At 39.5% G+C, this 22444-nt stretch overlaps 1 protein-coding gene across 1 annotated transcript in view; it reads left to right on the top strand.

The window, feature by feature from the left end:
• CACNA2D3 (calcium voltage-gated channel auxiliary subunit alpha2delta 3) overlaps positions 1-22444 on the top strand; it is a 788855-nt gene that overhangs the window by 225288 nt on the left and 541123 nt on the right. The gene's annotated exons all lie outside the window — the stretch shown is intronic.

The raw sequence follows: 22444 nt of genomic DNA, 5'->3' as shown, positions 1-22444 counted from the left end.
GGTAAGAGAAACCAACAAGCAATGGTGTTGTACCCCCGGGCAAGCCACACTCCTGGCCTGAAGGAGCAAGGGGAGGGGGTGGTTTCTAGAACCCAGGGAGAGTAGCTATATGGAAAGGGTAATTGATAGAGAGATGGTGAGCTAATAAGTGTAGAATCTGGGGAAAAAGATACACTGATAACTGTGTCTAGCCTTCTGATCTCTTGCTGGTACCCACCATTGGCTGAACCCAACTGCTGGTGTAGTTGATTTGGTTCAGACTTTCTGAGGCTTTGGGTGGAAAAGGGTGAAAAATGGGTCCGGAGGGGAAACAGAAAATATCAAGCCCACCATTGGGGGTCATTTTCAGTCATAACACCCAACGTGTGAAGCAAATAGAACCAAGAATGTAGCCAAGCATGAGAGGCTCCAGGGGGAGGCGGAGAAGCCCTGGGGACTGTTGGTAACACCTGGAGAGGAGTGGGGAAGCCAGCCCTGCTCTTAGAGCAGAGCTATAGAGAAAGAGCAGAGGAGTCAGCTGAAAATAGCAAGAAGCACCTTGCCTTCCTATAGCCACACCAGGGTCCATTTGTTGGTCACATTTGTCTTAAGTGTACCTCCCCTTCAGAGGGTTTGGACTTCTTAGAGTGGGCCAGAAGGGATTTGATGAAAGCACCAGGAAGCACCTTTTAGGTCTGAAGATTGTAAGGATCTCTTGAATGCATTGCCAAGGGAAACTGTGTCTCCTTGGGAGTTCCAGAAGGCTTTTCAGGAATATTCTGGTTGTAAATGACAGAAATTCAACTCAAATCAACTTAAACTTGATAAGAATCTGTGAGTCCAATCTGATAATAAATAAATAGATAAATAGATAAATAAAAGAGAAGGAAACACTCTTACAGTAGAATGCCAACTACTAAATGTAGAAGAAATGATGGAGTTATAAAATTATGGTAATAATTGATTCAGGCAAGAATCTTCAGTAGATGCTAAAACTAGCAGGTGAAAGTTTGATGAAGAACAGGACATTGACAGTCTCAAAGTATCTGCCCACAAATTGCTTATTAATTACAAAGGGAATTATAGCAGCTTTATTATGGATAAACCATCTTAAACAGGTAATCAAAGGTAATATCATCAATAATGACACAAAGTGCCTTCAGATGTGATGACCAGGAAAAATACACCAAAGATTTCCAAAGGACTCTTTTGGAAAATCTGGTGTTTATGGCTCATATAGTCAATTTTATTTTGAGATCAGTTGTCTACAAAAAGTAACTGGGTGAGGGAGGGAATGATTAATTGACTTGCAGGATTATTTATCCTTCAGGAGAGAAAAAGTGTTCTGTGGTTTAGCTTAACTAACTTTAGATCGCTTTTTTTTTTGGTCCATCTGAATCAATTGTTATTTTCTAAGAGTGCTCTGACTTCCTTCCTATGATTGATCCTTTACAGTAAAATTCTGGTGCAGCACACTGATTCCCTTGTCAAATGTGGTGGTGGAAACACGAATGCAGCATGAGTATCCCTCTCAAAAAAGAGACTGAGAGAATGGGTCTCTGGAGTCTTATAGTTTTTGTTTTCTTGGGAACAAAGAAGATGGGCCCAGTTTTTCCTCCCCCATTGTCATCTGTTCTATATAAGTACAAGACGAATATCAGAGGCTACAGCTGTGGTCTGAGCACAGAGTAGATGTTGAAATAATCTGTCAATATTACAGAGTGTCATTCACTCTCTGGACCATGACAGAATGTTCTCTGGGTCAGAGTAAACCATGTGCACTTTTGTGGAAACCTGGAAAAGAGATGATTTGGAGAAAATGGATATGCATCAAATAATGTATGTCTGCTTAGATGAAGGTTTTGAAGCTGTGAAACATTGGTGCTGTTATGCGCAAGTCTGTCAACAGCTTGGGTGTCAGCCCGGTTGCTCTTCCTGGGGTAGCAGGTCTGTGTACAGGCTCTGAGTTTATTGCTATGACGGTCCATTAGAACTGATCAATTGTTAATCTGGGTTCCACTGACCTCTCTACAACACCTGCCAGTGGATTGTTTTTATCAAAAAAATTTCAGAGTACCATCTGCTTACCATGAAGTAATGTTGAGGAGGTTTCCGTGCTATTAGCTTGGGAAGAGCAGAGGGAGCTAGGAGACTGTTTTCCTACAGAAAAAAAAAAATGTTTCTGTGACATTTCCTAAACTGTACAGCTTCAAGTTACATAGTCTTAGCCCCCACTCCACCATCCCATTTCCAAAATAAAAAGGAAATGCTGGATCTGCCTCTTCTTTCACTTTAGATTGGAGTCTTCGTGTCTTTGCATCATCATGTGCTTTAAAAGTGAAGAATTTGTTTTTCATTGGTAGAATCATCAAAAATTACCAAAAGAAAGTCATGCCTCCTTATTGTCAGGATTTTATTTATCATTTAAATTTCCTCTTACAGTTTCTCCAGAGGTTTAGCCTTTTCTTTATGAGCTTATAGCCTTGACATTGGTAGTCCCTTCTGTAGGTCCTAAAATATGGCACTAAGTTGTTAGTTCTTAACAAAAACTATGTTGGGGCAAGAGGCAAAATATAGCCTTTGAAGGGTAGGTAGCATATGTGAACAACCCACAGTGCAGTGTCCTGCACACAAACCAGAGCTGCGTGGGTTCATTGGCTGGAAAACTTTCTTGTGGACACTGGTGTCGGTTTAGCCCTTGGGCTTGTCCCCCTGTATGGTGTCCTGTGGGTTCCAGACTGGCCTCTTGGTTTTGTTCTTTGTTCCCTGATATTTCCATTAGGGCACTTTTCAGTTAGAATTGATGCAAACACAGGCCTTGTTAAAATGGCATCTTCCCTTTTTTTAACTGCATGCTTTGAATTAACATAGGTTTTTAATGTAGAGCACATATGAGATTGATAATTATAAGAAAAGAGTTTAAAAACGGTCTTAATTATCACATATGATCATTTTAGCATTTCATTCTCGTTATGTTGATGGGGCAAGGGTGGGGTGGTGGGGGCAGCCCCTAGCCCTGATTATCCTAGCTATTGATGAATTTCCAGAAAACTAGGTCTGTGCATGTAGTAGAATTCAGAGAGAAGCCTTCTCCTCTTACTTGTTGTTTCTTTTGGGGTTTTTCTACCGGCAGTGAAGAAGAAAAAAGTCCTTTTGACAGTTTACTAAAGACCTGCTTATCTTTGAACTGCAAACATATTTTCTTTGAAAGCTGTCTTAAATAAGTGCCAATTGCACAGAGCTGGTGCACACTGGGAAAAAAACGAGAATTGTGGTTTTGCATTGTGTATCCTACGGAAACCTTTTTGATTACAAAGTTTTCTATAATAATTTTTCTTTGTTGCTTTGTAAGTAGTAGGTGGAAAAGGCCTGATGACATTCAGAGGGATAACAAAGTGTGAGTGGAAGGGAACTGGGGGGATGCAGTGTCCTGAACATCCCCTCCTGGTCACCGCCGAGCTGCTGTCACCTATCTTGCACACACAGTGTCCTGATTTCAGAGTTGGGGTGAGGGGTTTGGATTGGAAGTGATGTAGAGACCACTGATGGGAAATCTTGGGGTGGGACAGCTTGTGATACTTGCTAGAGCATCTTCCTCCACCTCGTTGCCACAGCCTGTTGCATTGGGAGGCTGTGTTGAAGGAGAACCCAGGGAGGAGATAGCCACTGGGAGAAGGAAGCCTTTCTCAGAAGGCTTAGGAAGGGTATCTAGCAAACAGTGGAGTAGAGCTGTCCTTTTCCTGACAGCGTCTCCTTGCTGGCTAGTGAGGCTTTGCCCTGGGGAAAAACTGTATGTTGTGAAGGAGAGCAAAGGTCAGGTTTAGTAGAAGTACTTGCTGGGTGGAGGAGATGACTGCCCTCACAGCGTTTCTCATGTATTTCTGTTAAGCCCCAATCCATCCTTGCTCCCTTGGACTGAGTGAGGTGTTGAACTCCTTGCTGAGGGAGGAGGTGGAACACGGAAGACCCAGACCCCAGAACTGGAAATAGATTTTTTTATAGAGATAGCTCATTGACTTTTGTGCACTAAACAAGAAAGGTAGGGTTCACATCTATAGGAGAAAGAAATGAAAAGAGAAGGAAATTTTCACACTTTTTGTATTAAAATAAGCCCCTCTTTTCTGATGTAATTTATCAGGGGATGCTTTTTTTTCTTTTCTCCTCCTTTTTCTTTTTATCAGCTTGGCCAGGGTTCACAGTCTTCTGCATTTTAAGATCTTACATTAGATGTTTCTTAGTTAGGACTTGCCATATGTCATTTATTCACAAGACTGATATGTAAATAGTTTCTGAGGAATCTTTAAGTGTGAGCATTTAAAAGTCAAAGTAATTTCTTCGTTGTTACACGCACACACACTGTCATTTTCGTGCATTTGGCTAGAACGTTATAACTTTTACAGAGAGAGCTTTGGTCTAGAGGTCTGAAAATGGAGGTTCTGGTAGTTCTGGTCCCAACTGGACCATTTACTTGCTCAAGGAACTGATTGCTCATCCATAAAAAGACAGATTGTAATATCTAGATGATTTCTAAGATCTCATTCATCTCTCATGTGCCAAGATTCATTCAACAAATAGTTATCAGTGATGTCCTGTGGGTCAGGCACTGGGTTTTGGATATGGCCAAGAGCTAGACAGATGCTGTCTTTGTTCTCATGGAGCTCACGCTGTAATGCAAGTGACAGATTTTAAAGACATGATGACAGAAATAATTTTAAAATTTTGATCATGATGAGTGACATGAAACATAAGCAGGGACTTCCCTTGTGGTCCAGTGTTAAAGGATCTGCCTTCCAATGCAGGGGACACAGGTTCGATCCCTGATTGGGGAACTAAGATCCGACATGCTGTGGGGCAACTAAGCCCGTACGCCACAACTATTAAGCTAGTGCACCTCAACTAGAGAGCCTGCGTGCTGCAAACTACAGAGCTCACGTGCTCTGGAGCCTGCGCACCACAACTAAAGAAGAGAAAGCCCACATGCCACAACTAGAGAGAATTCCACACGCCGCAACTAAGACCCAATGCAGCCATAAAAAGGAAGGGAGAGAGGGAGGGAGGGAGGAAGGAAGAAAAGAAACATAAGCACAGGGCATAATTACAGCACAGGACAGGAGACCTTGCCTGGTCTGGGAGTTCAAGGGACCTTGGTGCAAATCCCTGAAGAATGAGTCTTGACTGAGTGGTGAGTAGATTTACCTCCTCCAGGGCTAGAAGAAATCTCCCCGCAAAGTTATAAGTTCTAGCCAGGGGAACAAAAACAATAGTGTGTGCATTTCCGGTGCATCTGTGTGTGTGTGTAACAACAGAGAACCCATAATACCTGTATTTTCCATAAATGCAAAATTAAAATTATTTTGTCTACTTTCCATATAATAGTCTTTCTCACCTAGTGATACTTTATTGTTGCCTCTTTAATGATGCTTATCATTTCGTATCCTTTTAGTTTTATTCATGTGTGTCCATTTGTGGCTTAATTTAAATTTATTCAGAACTCAGCACCTGATAGGCCCTGTTCTAGGTTGTGGGACTTCCATAAACTGAGATGTGACCCTCATCCTCCAGGAAAGTTCTAATCTCCCTTTTTAAGATATGTTTCGTTAGTTGTTACTTTAAGGATTACAATAGGCATCTTTAACTTAAGTGCACAGTGTATCTTGAGTTAATTTACTGTGCGAAGTACCACTCCATCTGAAACGAGAATAGTGTATTCTACCTACCACTTTCCTTCGTGTAGTCATATATTTTACTATTATATGTGTTATAAACACTGTAAGATGTTATTTTGTTTTAGTTTTGCTTTAAACAGCTGTCTTCTAAAAAATTAAATAAGAAATAAGGTAGTATGTATTGATATTTACCTACACATTTACTGTTTCTGGCACTCTTCATTTCATTGAGTTTCCTTCTGTTATCATATCTCTTCAGCCTGAAGAACGTCTTTTAGCTTTTTTTTTTCCTTTTTGCATTGAAGGTCTGGTAGCAACAACCTCCCTCAGCTTTTGGTTAGCTAAAAATATCTGTATTTTGCCCTCATTTTTGAAGGATAATTTTGCTGGATACAGAATTTTTACTTGAAAGTTTATATTTCTCTTTTACCACTTTGAAGATATCATCCCATTCTCTTCTGATCTTTAATGTTTCTGATGAAATGTCCTCCATCATTTTTATCTTTGTTCCTCTGGATACACTGAGTCATTTTTCTCTCGTACTTTCAAGATATGTTTCTCCTTATCTTTGATTTTCAGTATACTATACAGTGTGATAGGTTAAGGGTGTTACTAGATGTGATTTTCTTTATGTTAATTCTCCTTGGAGCTTGCTGAGATTCTTGTATATTCTCACCATATTTGGAAAAATTTTAACAACTATTTCTTCAAAATTTTACCTGCCCCATTCTTGTTACATTTTCTTCTGGAACTTAAGTCACGTCTGTGTTTGATTGCTTAATATCATCCCACAGATCAGTGTGGTTCTTTGTTTAGTTTGTTTCCAGTCTATTTTCTATTAATTGGTCTCCAAGTTTACTAGCCCTTTTTTTTCTGTGGTCTCCAATCTACTGTTAAACTCATCCAGGGAATATTTTATTTCATGTATTGTACTCTTAGTTCTAGAATTTTCAATAAATCTTATTTTTAGTTGAAGTGTAGTTGATTTACAATGTTGTATTAGTTTCTAGTGTACAGCGAAGTAATTCAGATATATATATATATTCTTTTTCATATTCTTTTCCATTATAGGTTATTACAAGACAATGAATATAGTTCCCGGTGCTATACAGTAGGACGTTGTTGTTTATCAAATCTTTTAAAATTGATTTTATTTCCTGCTGAAATTTCCCATCTATGCACCAATTATGTTCATGATTTCTTTTAAGTCCTCAGACATATCTACAATAGATGTTTTAAATTCCTTCTCTGCTAATTCCAGCATCTAGGTCATTTCTGTTTCTATTGAGTGCTGTTTTCTTTTGAAGCCACATTTTTTTTTGCTTCTTCACATGTCTAGTAATTTTTGTTGTAGGTTAGGCATTGTGTTATGTCTTCAAATTATTTTTATAAATTTCCTCATTGTAACTTAGTATAGTTCCATTCATGTAGCAGATGTCCTAAAAATACCAAATTTATTGAATCCAATTAAGTTGGATTTAGGAAACAGTTATTAAAGAGATGAAGAGAGTGATCAACTATACATAATAGGGAAGACTCCAGTGGTTTAATCTTCTGCACTCTACCAATGTAAGTAGTGAGTACAACATAGACTTCTTTGTTCCAAAAATACCACAAGGCCATCTTCTAGTTGAAAGAAAGAGAAAAATGCATTTCTGTTATAGAATCTTGGACCGCAAACATTGTTTCTCAAAAGTTTATAATTTCTATAGCTTAATTATATTGCTACCATCCCCTGTTCTAAATCCAGATAAAAATATTAATATTAACAAATTTAAAGACAGAAAGTGCAACTTTATAGCAACGGTAATTGATTTGGTTTTGTTTGAACAGTCACCTTACTTAATAGTTCAGAGGGGAAAAATGACATTATTTGCTCCTCCCAAAGTTATCATTTATTTGTCTGTGGAACGTTTTCACATTAGTGACTCTCTTTTTTCTTTGCTACTTATGTGTTTAGAAACCTAGGTCTTTTATCTTTAATTTATCAATAATGAATAATCTAATAAAACCCCTATGTGTTTCCCCTTTGTCTTAGTCTTTCTTGTTATAACATTCTTTTTTCTATCATGACCATGTATACCTTAATTTGTAGGTAACAGTGTTTAGCGAAGTCTGAAATGTTGCTTTAGAAGGCCCTTTCTTTTCCTATCAAGTCATTGGTTCTTTTGTGATTCCTTTTTATCTTGGGTTTTCTCAATTGGGCTTTCTGAAAACTGGGAATGTTTATTTAAAATAAATATTTGTTTAAAACATATTTGTTTTAAATATATGTTAAACATAGTAAAACACCACCAATTCAGACTTTATTAAACATTTCAATTAAACAAATACTTTTAAAGCACGGTTTTATTGTTTCCGCATACACAGTGTGATTGTGATGTTTCAGATATCAGCCAGTTTGGAAAAGGGACATTTTGGGATATTGAGGCCCTCTGGGCATATCTATAGTTATAATTAGATAAACACTTAGTGGTGCTGTTAACCATAATATCAGAGTCCCATAGTACATTGCCAGAAACCTTAGTGTCTTTCATTAAGATGGCTGACTGCAGAGGTCATTGGCAGATCCCAGAAATTACCTTGGGGTCTTTCTCCAGCAAATTCTTTGGCAGCCCTTAGGAATGCCGGAATGCCCCTAGGTTGCTGATTTCATCAAGGGTCTTGTGGTCTAGGAATTTGCCAACTGCTATTGAATTTTTAAAGTAAAGCTTGAATCTGGTGGCAATGTAGAAAGTAGACACCTCAACAGAAATTTTGTAATCTCATTTAAACCTGTTTGTTAATAAAGCACCTGATATGTACACAGATGAATTAATTCTCATGTTTTCTACTTTCAGTTTAGTTTGTGGGGTAGGTCTTTATAATATAAATAACTCCAAGTATGTGCATTTGGTATAGTAATCCTAATTCTTCAAATTAAAAAAATTTCATGACTGACATTTTTAGGATAGCTCTCTTTGCTGGTTAATTAATACTAATAGAATATAGGAACAATGATAAGAGTAATAGGCGCCATTATTTAAAATGTATTAGGTATAGGCAGTGGCTTAAATGCTTCCCAGGCATTATCTCATTTAATTCTTCTCCCCACGGTCATGTGAGAGAGATACTGTTATTATCTCCATTTTACATAAGGAGAAACTAAGCTTGAGAGGCCACATGTTGGGCCCAAGGTTATACCACAGTGGATGGACCAGCCAAAATTCACACCTGAGACTGTCTGGCTCCAAGGACCAATCAGTTATGTTGCCTCATGGAATCACAAATTTTAACACTGACCTTAAATTGCACTGGACAAAATCTTATAAAGAAATAAGTTTAAGACGAAAGTTATAGTGGGTTATTTAATAGGTCTATCAAAAAGAAAAAGGTCTATCAAATACATTAAAAAGTTTTCTAGAATGGTAAATCCTGACCCATGAACCTATGTAATAGAAAAATCTCTTAATAAGATATAATGATTTAGTAAAAATGATTAAGCATCACTTTACTGGTATTATTAGTAACGGACAGAAGGGAGACATCCCTAATTTGGTAATTGGATCTATTATCTACATAGTAACCACTGTGACTTTTTAAAAATACAAGTTACTTATTACTTATACTATTTGCTTATACTAAGAACAAAGTCTGGATGTCCCACATACCTTACAGAGCGCCACACAACTTTCTCAAGATTGCAGGTGGATTAGCAGCTACTTCCCTTTCCTTCGTGTCTGCTATGTTCCTGCCTTACTCCTTCTGTTCTTTGAGCTCCCCTATACGATTTGTTTGTTTATTTTCTGTCTCCTCCAGCAAAACATGAGCTCCATGAGAGCAGGCACCTGACATCTAGTCATATGTCCACAAATATTTGTTAGAATTAATTGAAATTCATAATGGTGATACAGTCACTAAAATCCGCAGCTGACTGGTAATCACCAGCATCGTTGGTAATTCATGAAGTTGTCATCTGTTTATTTCAGCTAGAAAAAGCTAATTCTTTCTTAAAATAAATACTTATGGCGTGACCAGAAGTGATTCAATTATTGCTGTAACATTCAAAGACATTTTCATATATTAATGGCAGCTTTTATTGAAGCAGTTGGCTTTTGTTGTTACTTATAATAAATTCATGAAATGGCTAATTTTCTTAATCTAAATGAGATTTTTCTGCCATTTAATATGTTGCAAATATATGAGTATACTAATTATGAAGATAACTAATTATATTTAATGAATATTATGTGAAATGAGTATCAAGTTATTTTATTAAACAGTTATGTTCTTATAGAGAAAACATCTTTAAAATTGGAAAGGAGAAAAATTAGAAGGGAAACATGCTCTTACAACTCAGGTTTCCTCTCTTGAGCAGGTCCCCACCCACCTTCCTAGCTCCCATAATCAGCGCTACAGACACCATGTGTCTGTGGCAGGAGTAGCCTCTTACATCACAAGTAGGAATTCAGAAGAGACATAATCAGCCTTTAAGAATGAGTATTTGACAGCAATAACAGGCGTGACTTGAGGTTATATGTGAAATCTTTGTCATCTAACATTATAATCTCCTTAGAATACCTTTAAAAGCCATAAAAGTCAGCCCCTTATAGAAAATCCTTGATCTGACATTTCACTTGTCCATAGCAAAATACAACAACAACAAAATAAATAAACAGGCTTCAAAACAAAGCAGCTTTTCTCATGCTGGTAGTCATTAATAGAGGGGGGAAAAAGTAATTTTTTTCTCTTGGAGTATTGCATTAGTAGCTAGGGGCCTTGAAGTTTTGCTAATCAGCTATGTGACCTTGGTTAGATCACATTTCCTTTCAGACTTCATGTTACCTCTGGTAAATGAGGGCATGAGACTGGTTTGATTTTCCTGCCTGGTCTAGAACTGCCTAAGTCTGTGAGGTTGTGATTTTTTACAGGGAAAGGATAGCAATTATTTTTCCATAGAGTGAGGGTATTCTTTGAGGAAATCCAGCAACATCTACAGACATAGCATTGTCCTAAGGGAAACATCTCTGAGAAGAAAATCTCTCTATTCTTTCCTCCCCACAAATAGATATAAACTTCCTACTTTAAAGCTGGAACAGAGAAATTTCAAGGAAAGATTGCTTGATTGGATCATTCACAGACCGCCCCCGCCTCCGTAAATTATTTTATCATTTTAGATTTAAGGGGGTTCTTTTGAGTAATATAAAGGACACTTTTTTTTTTTTTTTTTTTTTTGGTGTGTGATTTTAAGAACTTAACTCTGGAATGTAAATGCCTTGACGCCAAACCGTAGTTTCTGTATGGTTAAAGAAATTCAGAACCAAATTAAACCTTTGCTTTTGCCTTATTTAGCAGTGATTATGTCGTGCATGTGAATGTATTCATAATTGATCCTTCTTCCTAAAAGTTTTCAGGTGGCTGAGACCATGTAAACACCATGAAAAAATTTTTTTTCTAGGTTTTAAAGACTTTTGTCCTCTCATTCTACATGAGATTGACTGAAATGTAGAAGTTGTTCTGATTAAAAGGAGCAAGATTGGAGAGCTGGAGGAGGAATTACAGCTTATTAGTAATATTTTCTGAAACCCAGGTCAGAAGAACAGTGGGCCACAAACAGCTTTTGTCTGGTCAAAAAGCCTTTTTGATTACAAGGAGATACAAAAGGATTCATTATGTCTGCTTATATTTGCTGATTAATATTCTGGGTGAGGTAGATGTTAGGTATCTTCTGAAGAGAGAAAAACACAGATTTGAATCCTGGCTTGTTTATTCTTGCTGGTGGTGAGACCCACGGCAAATTTCCTAGCCTGTTGGAGTCTCAGTTTCTTCTGTATATTTAGGATGGTGATACTCTCCCTGTAATGCTGTCAGGTTTCCACGGGCTTATTGATTTACATGAAGTATTGAGCACACTGTCTGGTACAGAACATGATCCCAGTTCAGGGTAACCATTATCATTACTGTGATCATTATTTTGACCAATACTCTTGAAATACAAAGAAGTTGATTACATTCATAATTGCTTATTTAGTCTCTGCCTCCTTTGAGGGCTTTGAGTTCTGTGGGGCAGGGACCACATCTGTTTCTCAGTTTGTGATCAGAGCTTAGGCACACAGCTGGCACTCAATAAATATCTGAAGAAGGGGTGAATGACTGATGGGAAAAAATGGAGGATCATCTCAAGAGTGAGATCCCCACTAGGAAGAAGGTTAAAAGCATCATTTGCTCAAGAGAAAAAAATGTGATGCTGCTAGCAGAATTGGGAGCAGCAGGAGGGCTGTGCGTGCTCAGAGCCTGAGCCATTTCTAGCCTTTTTGGGACTTTGGTGGGAGACAGGATTGGGTGTTTTGTGTCCATGGAGGGGTTGAACTCAGACTCTCTTTGGCCACACCTGTGCCTTCCTGGGTGTGTGTGGCAGATGGTGAGAGGCCCCTAAGTAGACAGAGAGAGCAAAAGACCTGGAACAATTTCCCTTCATAATCATCAGCCAATTTTGGAGCACTGGGTTAGCTAATTGTTCACTTTTGCTTTCATTGTTGTTTTAAAAAGGGTCTTTATCTGTCCGAAGAGAAACACAAACAAGAGACTGGTGTTAGGACATATTTTATATTCCTCTTCCAATTGCATTAATGGTTTTAAAGGAAATCTCTCTTGTAATTGCCTTAAGCATTCTGTCTTTATTATTAAATACCAGCCATTTATTATGTTCTACACTTCTTTTTGGCTCTGTGTGCCATTTTTTCTGGGACCTTCTGAATTTAAAATGATTGAACTGTAGAGCACATGGTTCTGGGAGCATGCCCTCTCATTTAAATTTCCAGGAGCACCACCATGCTCTTAGAATGTCTTAGCAGAGACAGATGTCTGGAGTCTAGGCCTTTATTCATTTCACTTTCAAAGACAGCATAACTATCAGATTAAAAATCAGCAAAATTCTCTTTGCTTTGGAGCCAGCTGTATTCCACTTTTTAGGTCTCATATGCCCCAACTCTGGGTTCTGATCTTGAATCTCGGTCACATCTCAGCTGGGTCCACGTCCAGTCTCAGGTTATTTGAGAGGAGTTGCAAGACCTTGACTCAGAATCACAAGGTACGCCTTAAACTTTAGACTGTCATGTGAAATAGCATTTGGGGGGCTATGACTATCATATTTAATCTTCATACCAATCTGGTGAGAGTAGGTACTATGATAACCTCACTTCCTGAATGATAAAACTGGCATTCAGAGAAGTTAAAAAGTTACCCAAAGTCACATGGTACAGCGTGGTGAACCCTTGGATCAGAAACTAACTGGTTTTGATTCCATGAACAGTGCTTAGATATTACGCTTTTCAGAAAGCATTTGTTTATGAATATTTATTTTCTAGGTCTTTCTTTGATCTGGTGTGGATGGGTGATTGGAAATTGTAAGGAATTTGGAAAGCAGACTACCAAAAGTACAGGTTGAATTCAGTTGAGTCAGTAGCTGTTGTTTTTATTTTCTTGCCTCATTGGACTACAGAATTGTTTCCTTCAGTATTTGATGCTATTGTTGTATATTTTCTGAAGTCACTGTTTATAAGCCATATGATACTCTTTCCAGGGTGGGGGCTCTGCTCCCAGATGAAGAAAGAAGCACCTCTGGCAAGATGATTCTGCAGTGAGCTTGGTGGTAGTGTGGGAACATCTGTCATCTGCAGTATTTCTATACCAAAGGCCCTGAGCATTCATTCATTCATTCGTTCATTTGTTCATTACTTTCTTGGATCTACCTGCAAAGGAAAAGATTCTAGAATATTTTCCCTGGGACTTGGGACAGTAGCCAGGGTGCCAGCAACAATTGGAGGTGCCTGATACAGTGAGTCAGACATAATGTGCTCTCTTTATTTGCTTCCTCTGCCTTTTTTCTATTCTCTTTAAGTTTAATAGACAAAAGATGGGGAAAAGGCAGAGCAGGTGACACCCACTGTTGAGCAAGGAGGGCCTTAGGGGTCGGTCCCTTGGGAGTGTCTGCAGATGGGATTTAAGTTATTGATGTATATTCTTCCAATGTGGCAGAAACCAACTCTGGGTTTGAAAAGTTGACCTTGGACTGCACAGGGGGAGAGCTGTTTTTGGCAGATTTGCTTTTCTGAGAGAGGCAGCCATTTCCTGCTGCATGGTTATCATGTCAAGGGTTGGGAACCAGGGCATGTTGGCGATAAGGATTTAATGAATACATATGAGAAGAGGAGATTCAAGCCACTGAGCAGCATATTGCCCTAGGCCACTTCCCATTTCAGGATGGTGAGATATTTAGGGGAGTAAATTTCAGGTGATCATGGAAGAAGAAATGTTCGAGGGGCATTGGGATGAGATATGTCCTAACTGGTGTTTCCCACAGCAGGGGTGTGGTCCACCTCGCTGGGGGCCTTATAATCACCTCTCAGGTTTGTCCATTGTCTTTATAATTCACATATAGCTTTAAAAAATACAATTAGGCCTGCCATTGTGTTCTTTATCCCACATGGCAGAAAGGACGTGTTTTTAATTTATTCTTTGCTTCTAATTGTAGTGTCGGCATGTCAGGGTTCACTGGTTAGAGAGAGAACGCGCCTGCTTTTGTAAAGCAGTTAATTGGACCTGGTAACGATTATTGTCAGTAATCCCTGGGGGTGGTGCTTGTCCCAGGGCATCGTCCTTCATGGCGATTTCCAGCATCTAGCGTGCTGGGACACTGAGGATTTTCCAGAAGGAAACAGCAGATTGGAGTTCTTGTACTGCAGACCCAAATTGCAGTCTTGTTGGTGACCTTTTCTGAGTGTGTACTGCTTTCTGGTGCTAGGGACTTCTGAAGAGAATGTTTTCAATTTTGAGGTGTTTAAGAAAATATTTGCAATACAGGCAACAGACAAAGGACTAGTATCTAGGCTACAGACAGATCTCATCCATAGCAGTCACCAAAATAGCACAATAAAAACTCCTCCATATCAATCTACTGCAAAGAAGCAGTAGAAAAATGGGCAGCGGATATGAGCAGTCAGTTGACAGGAGTATAATTAATTATATGGACGAAGAAAAGATATTCAATTTCACTAGTCATCAAGGAAAAGTAAATTAAAGCAGTGAAATACAATTTTTACTGATCAGGTGGCAAAATAATAAAAATGATGATGAAGATGATGATATCAAATGTTGGTAAGGCCTGGGGAGATGGGACTCCGCTGGTCCAGCCACACTTCAGGTCAGCTTTGCAGAAGCTTGTAAAACTGAAAATGCACAGACCCTGGGAACCATCAACTCCATATCTTGCATCTGCTTACAGAAACACTGGCACCTGTGCACCAGAATACAGCATTGACTATACGTGCGTGGGTTTAGCTCTGTGCCTTCTACCCTGTTCCACTGATCTATATTTCTCTTTTTGTGCCAGTACCATACTGTCTTGATGACTGTAGCTTTGTAGTATAGTCTGAAGTCAGGGAGTCTGATTCCTCCAGCTCTGTTTTTTACCCTCAAGACTGCTTTGGCTATTCGGGGTCTTTTGTGTCTCCATACAAATTTTAAGACTTTTTGTTCTAGTTTTGTAAAAAATACCATTGGTAATTTGATAGGGATTTCATTGAATCTGTAGATTGCTTTGGGTAGTATAGTCATTTTCACAATATTGATTCTTCCAATCCAAGAACATGTTATATCTCTCCATCTGTTTGCATCATCGTTAATTTCTTTCATCAGTGTCTTATAGTTTTCTGCATACAGGTCTTTTGTCTCCCTAGGTAGGTTTATACCTAGGTATTGAATTATTTTTGTGGCAATGGTAAATGGGAGTGTTTCCGTAATTTCTCTTTCAGATTTTTCATCATTAGTGTATAGGAATGCAAGAGATTTCTGTGCATTAATTTTGTATCCTGCAACTTTACCAAATTCATTGATTAGCTCTAGTAGTTTTCTGGTGGCATCTTTAGAGTTCTCTATGTGTAGTATCATGTCATCTGCAAACAGTGACAGTTTTACTTCTTCTTTTCCAATTTGTATTCCTTTTATTTCTTTTTCTTCTTTGATTGCCGTGGCTAGGACTTCCAAACTATGTTGAATAATAGCGGTGACAGTGGACATCCTTGTGTTGTTCCTGATCTTAGAGCAAATGCTTTCAGTTTTTCACCATTGAGAATGATGTTTGCTGTGGGTTTGTTGTATATGGCCTTTATTATGTTGAGGTAGGTTCCCTCTATGACCACTTTCTGGGGAGTTTTTAAGCATAAATTGGTGTTGAATTTTGTCAAAAGCTTTTTCTGCATCTATTGAGATGATCATATGGTTTTTCTTCTTCAATTTGTTAATATGGTGTATCACATTGATTGATTTGCATACAATGACGAATCCTTGCATCCCTGGGATAAATCCCACTTGATCATGGTGTATGATCCTATTAATATGTTGTTGGATTCTGTTTGCTAGTATTTTTTTTTTGTTTGTTTTTTATTTTATTTTTTTTTGCGGTACGTGGGCCTCTCACTGTTGTGGCCTCTCCCGTTGCAGAGCACAGGCTCCGGACACGCGGGCTCAGCGGCCATAACTCACGGGCCCAGCCGCTCCATGGCATGTGGGATCCTCCCAGACCGGGACACGAACCCATGTCCCCTGCATCGGCAGGCGGACTCTCAACCATTGCGCCACCAGGGAAGCCCCTTTTTGCTAGTATTTTGTTGAGGATTTTTGCATCTATATTCATCAGTGATATTGGTCTGTAATTTTCTTTTTTGTAGTATCTTTGTCTGGTTTTGGTATCAGAGTGATGGTGGCCTCATAGAATGAATTTGGGAGTGTTCTTTCCTCTGCAGTGTTTTGGAAGAGTTTGAGAAGGATGGGTGTTAGCTCTTCTCTAAATGTTTTGATAGAATTCACCTGTGAAGCCGTCTGGTCCTGGACTTCTGTTTGTTGGAAGATTTTAAATCGCAGTTTCAATTTCATTACTTGTGATTGGTCTGTTCATATTTTCTCTTTCTTCCTGGTTCAATCTTGGAAGGTTATACCTTTCTAAGAATTTGTCCATTTCTTCCAGGTTGTCCATTTTATTGGCATAGAGTTACTTGTAGTAGTCTCTTAGGATGCTTTGTATTTCTGCGGTGTCTGTTGTAACTTCTCCTTTTTCATTTCTAATTTTATTGATTTGAGTCCTCTCCCTCTTTTTCTTGATGAGTCTGACTAACGGTTTTTCAATTTTGTTTATCTTTTCAAAGAACCAGATTTTAGTTTTATTGATCTGTGCTATTGTTTTCTTTGTTTTTATTTCATTTATTTCTGCTCTGATCTTTATGATTTCTTTCCTTCTGCTAACTTTGGATTTTGTTTGTTCTTCTTTCTCTAATTCCTTTAGGTGTAAGGTTAGATTGTTTATTTGAGATTTTTCTTGTTTCTTGAGGTAGGCTTGTGTTGCTATAAACTTCCCTCTTAGAACTGCTTTTGCTGCATCCCATAGGTTTTGGATCATCGTGTTTTTGTTGTCATTTGTGTCTACGTAGTTTTTGGTTTCCTCTTTGGTTTTTTCAGTGATTGGTTATTTAGTAATGTATTGTTTAGCCTCCATGTGTTTGTGTTTTTTACGTTTTTTTCCCTGTAATTGATTTCTAATCTCATAGCGTTGTGGTCTGAAAGGATGCTTGATATAATTTCAGTTTTCTTAAATTTACTGAGGCTTGATTTGTGACCCAAGAGGTGATCTATCCTGGAGAACATTCTGTGTGCACTTGAGAAGAAAGTGTAATCTACTGTTTTTGGATGGAATGTCCTATAAATATCAATTAAATCTATCTGGTCTATTGTGTCATTTAAAGCTTGTGTTTCCTTATTAATTTTCATTTTCGATGATCTGTCCATTGGTGTAAGTGAGGTGTTAAAGTCCCCCACTATTGTGTTACTGTCGATTTCCTCTTTTAGAGCTGTTAGCAGTTGCCTTATGTATTGAGGTGCTCCTATGTTGGGTGCATATATATTTATAATTGTTACATCTTCTTCTTGGATTGATCCCTTAATCATTATGTAGTGTCCTTCCTTGTCTCTTGTAACATTTTTTATTTTAAAGTCTATTTTATCTGATATGAGTATTGCTACTCCAGCTTTCTTTTGATTTCCATTTTCATGGAATATCTTTTTCCATCCCCTCACTTTCAGTCTGTATGTGTCCCTAGTTCTGAAGTCTCTTGTAGACAGCGTATATATGGGTCTTGTTTTTGTATCCATTCAGGAAGCCTGTGTCTTTTGGTTGGAGCATTTAATCCATTCATGTTTAAGGTAATTATCAATATGTATGTTCCTGTTACCATTTTCTTTTCTTTTTATTTCTTTTTAACATTTTTATTAGAGTATAATTGCTTTACAATGGTGTGTTAGTTTCTGCTTTATAACAAAGTAAATCAGTTATATATATACATATATCCCCATATCTCTTACCTCTTGCATCTCCCTGCCTCCCACCCTCCCTATCCCACCCTTCTAGCTGGTCACAAAGCACCGAGCTGATCTCCCTGTGGTATGCAACTGCTTCCCACTAGCTATCTATTTTACATTTAGTAGTGTGTATATGTCCATATATACACTACCACCCTCTCACTTTGTCCCAGCTTACCCTTCCCCCTCCCCGTGTCCTCAAGTCCATTCTCTAGTAGGTCTGCGTCTTTATTCCTATCTTGCCCTTAGGTCCTTCATGACCATTTTTATTTTTTTTTAGATTCCATATGTATGTGTTAGCATATGGTATTTGTATTTTTCTTTCTGACTTACTTCACTCCGTATGTCAGACTCTAGGTCCATCCACCTCACTACAAATAACTCAATTTCGTTTCCTTTTATGGCTGAGTAATATTCCATTATATATATGTGCCACATCTTCTTTATCCGTTCATCTGTGGATGGACACTTAGGTTGCTTCCATGTCCTGGCAATTGTAAATAGAGCTGCAATGAACATTGCCCTATTACCATTTTCTTAATTGTTATGAATTTGTTTTTGTAGGTCCTTTTCTTCTCTTGTGTTTCCCACTTAGAGAAGTTCCTTTAGCATTTGTTGTAGAGCTGGTTTGGGGGTGCTGAATTCTCTTAGCTCTTGCTTGTCTGTATAGCTTTGGATTTCTCCCTGGAATCTGAATGAGATCCTTGCTGGGTGGAGTAAGCTGGGTTGTACGTTCTTCCCTTTCATCACTTTAAATGTGTCATGCCACTCCCTTCTGGCTTGTAGAGTTTCTGCTGAGAAATCAGCTGTTAACCTTATGGGAGTTCCCTTGTATGTTATTTGTCGTTTTTCCCTTGTTGCTTTCAATAAGTTTTCTTTGTCTTTAATTTTTACCAGTGTGATTACTATGTGTCTTGACTTGTTTCTCCTTGGGTTTATCCTGCCTGGGACTCTCTGCACTTCCTGGACTTGGGTGGCTCTTTCCTTTCCCATGTTAGGGAAGTTTTCAACTATAATCTCTTCAAATATTTTCTCGGGTCCTTTCTCTCTGTCTTCTCCTTCTGGGACCCCTAAAATGCGCATGTTGTTGCATTTAATGTTGTCCCAGAGGTCTCCTAGGCTGTCTTCATTTCTTTTCATTCTTTTTTCTTTATTCTGTTCCACAGCAGTGAATTCCACCATTCTGTCTTCCAGATCACTTATCTGTTCTTCTGCCTCAGTTATTCTGCTATTGATTCCTTCTAGTGTATTTTTCATTTCAGTTATTGTATTGTTCATCTCTGTTTGTTTGTTCTTTAATTCTTCTAGGTGTTTGTTCTTTAATTCTTTCAGGTCTTTTTAAAGCATTTCTTGCATCTTCTTGATCTTTGCCTCCATTCTTTTTGTGATGTCCTGGATCATCTTCACTATCATTATTCTGAATTCTTTTTCTGGAAGGTTTCCCATCTCCACTTCATTTAGGTGTTTTATCTTGTTCCTTCCTGTGGTACATAGCCCTCTGCCTTTTCACATTGTCTATCTTTCTGTGAATGTAATTTTTGTTCCACAGGCTACAGGAATGTAGTTCTTCTTGCTTCTGCTGTCTGCCCTCTGGTGGATGAGGCTATCTAAGAGGCTTGTGCAAGTTTCCTGATGGGAGAGACTCGTGGTGGGTAGAGCTGGTGCTGCTCTGGTGGGCAGAGCTCAGTAAAACTTTAATCAGCTTGTTTGCTGATGGGTGGGGCTGGGTTCCCTCCCTGTTGGTTGTTTGTCCTGAGGTGACCCAACACTGGAGCCTACCCGGGCTAATGGCGGACTCTGGGAGGGCTCACACAAAGGAGTACTTTCTAGAACTTCTGCTGCCAGTGTCCTTGTCCTCATGGTGAGACACAGCCACCCCCTGCCACTGCAGGAGACCCTCCAACACTAGCAGGTAGGTCTGGTTCAGTCTCCTATGGGGTCACTGCTCCTTCCCCTGGGTCCCGATGCGCACACTACTTTGTATTTGCCCTTCAAGAGTGGAGTCTCTGTTTCCCCCAGTCCTGTCGAAGTCCTGCAATCAAATCCCGCTAGCCTTCAAAGTCTGATTCTGTAGGAAGTCCTCCTCCCGTTGCCGGGCCCACAGGTTGGGAAACCTGACGTGGGGCTCAGAACCTTCACTCCAGTGGGTGGACTTCTGTGGTGTAAGTGTTCTCCAGTTTGTGAGTGACCCACCCAGCAGTTATGGGATTTGATTTTATTGTGATTGCTCCCCTCCTACCGTCTCATTGTGGATTCTCCTTTGTCTTTCAATATGGGGTATCTTTTTTGGTGAGTTCCAGTGTCTTTCTGTCGATGATTGTTCAGCAGTTAGTTGTGATTCTGGTGCTCTTGGAAGAGGGAGTGAGAGCATGTCCTTCTACTCTGCCATCTTGAACCAATCTCTCCCCCTTCTTGATATTCTTAATGATTTTTGAAAAAGGGACCCTGCATCTTCCTTTGCACTGGGCCCTGTAAGTTATGTAGCCAGCCATGGTTAGAATGATTTTTGAGGCCTGCCCTGGACCAGGCTGTGAGGAGAGCTGGTGAGGACCCTGGAGCCTGGTTGGAGGAGAAGATCCTGGCTTGTGGCTCCATGAAAAGCAGATGGTTCTGACATTGAAGCTACAAAAGCAGCTCTTTATAACAGTATGGACTTTCAAGTTCCTCAAAGGAGGCCATGGAATCTGTTTGTTTTTGCCGTGAAGGCAGCAACTACTTCCTCCTTTTGTGTCTGAATGCACATTAGACCAGAGTTCCTGATGGGCCGCAGTCTGTGAAGGAAGCATTACCACTGACTGCTGAAAATGATGAGGCATTCATCCTACCTGTAGATGACTGTTTTGCATTTCAGTCAATCAGCTCCTGAGCGCAGATGGAGCCAGGACCTCTGGTGGGCTCTGCTTTCTCAGTGATGGAGCAAGTAGCCAGGAGGCAGCCTTAATCACATCTCCAGCAGCTTCTTGTGTGCTGTGGTTCATAGCAGTTGGATTTGTCTACACTGCTCTCCTCATCATTTCCATCCTCTCCCCACATACCCCCATCCTCCATACGTTACACATCCCTGCATCTCTGCATCTGTGTATCCCTACATCCCTTCATCCCTCCCATCCCTGCATCTCTGCATCCCCACTTTCCTACATCACCCACATCTCTGTGTCCTCCATACCTCACAAATAACTTGAATCTCCACATCTCTGTATCTCTGCATTCCTTCATGCCTGCATCTCTGCATGCCCCACACCCCTGCACTTCTGCATCCCATTTGTCCTGTTCACAGAGCTGGTCCTGGGGATACAGGAGAAGATGAGAAGTACCCACAGCTGTTTCTTCTCCTCCTTAAAGCAGTTTAGCTAATAAAGGAATATGGATTTAGGAGTAAGATCTAATTTCAAAGCCCAGTGTGGCCATTTAATTGCTGGGTAAGTTCTTAGGCAAGTTACTTAGCTCTTTTGAGGCACAATTTGAGGATTATATGAGAAACAGATCTAAGGCACTAGACTCAGGGCTGTTTAAGCACCTTCACACTTGGCAGCTCATCTCCTTTTCTGGAATTTTCTACTAGTATCCCTGTTGTCCCCTCTCCCACCATCAGCTCTACCCCATCTGAACATCTCTGGGGATACCAGAAATGGCCAAAGAAGAGTGGGCTTGGATTTTCCTCTGAAGTGCAGATAAGTTGATGCACTTACACATCTTCCGTTATCACTCACGGGCAGCCTCAGTATTCCCTGTGGTTTCAGTGAGTGAGCACTGAGCTGCAAGCACCTCTGAGGTACCAGGCCAGTGTCAGGCACTGAGGATGCAGGGAAGGGCCAGTTACCAGTTGTTGAGCATCTCACAGCTCTGCCTTATTGACTAGCAGAGAGTAAAGCCTTTGGGAGACCTGGTTTACTGAGTGATCTTGATGTCCTTCCATGGATGTACATTGGAGATGGACACATGGGGTCTTTGGGAGCCAAGCTTTCATCCAAGCAGTTCAAACCAGCATATTCCTAGCCTTGGAGACTTCAGCCACCTTAGAGCACAGTGGAAGTTGGTTGGCTTGAATGAAAGTTGAGTTTCTTCTCCTACTCAGACAGTTCAATTTAATGATTATTAAATTTAATGATTTCAATTTAATGATTATTAGGTGAGTATCCTGGATAACTTTTCAGACAGATGTTGACTTCTGGCTTATAGTGGGCAAGAGAAGAGACCAGAAACATGTCTGTATCATAGATTTGATAGTTGGAGAGAGCTGGTAGACACATTTTTTATTTGTATTCTAAAGATACAGGATGTGTGCAAAGTTTAGTTCAGGCACCAAACTCATATAAAATATATTTATGTTTCAAGAATGCCATAAAAGAGCAATAATTTTTATAGCCTCAGATTATTTTGATCTTTTCCAGCTTTCCATCTTTGTTATCAAC

This window comes from Lagenorhynchus albirostris, chromosome 10, assembly GCF_949774975.1.
Source record: "Lagenorhynchus albirostris chromosome 10, mLagAlb1.1, whole genome shotgun sequence".
NCBI classification, from domain to species: Eukaryota; Metazoa; Chordata; class Mammalia; order Artiodactyla; family Delphinidae; genus Lagenorhynchus; species Lagenorhynchus albirostris.
Note: the sequence above shows the minus strand (reverse complement) of the source record. Positions and strands in the feature narration are given on the sequence as shown.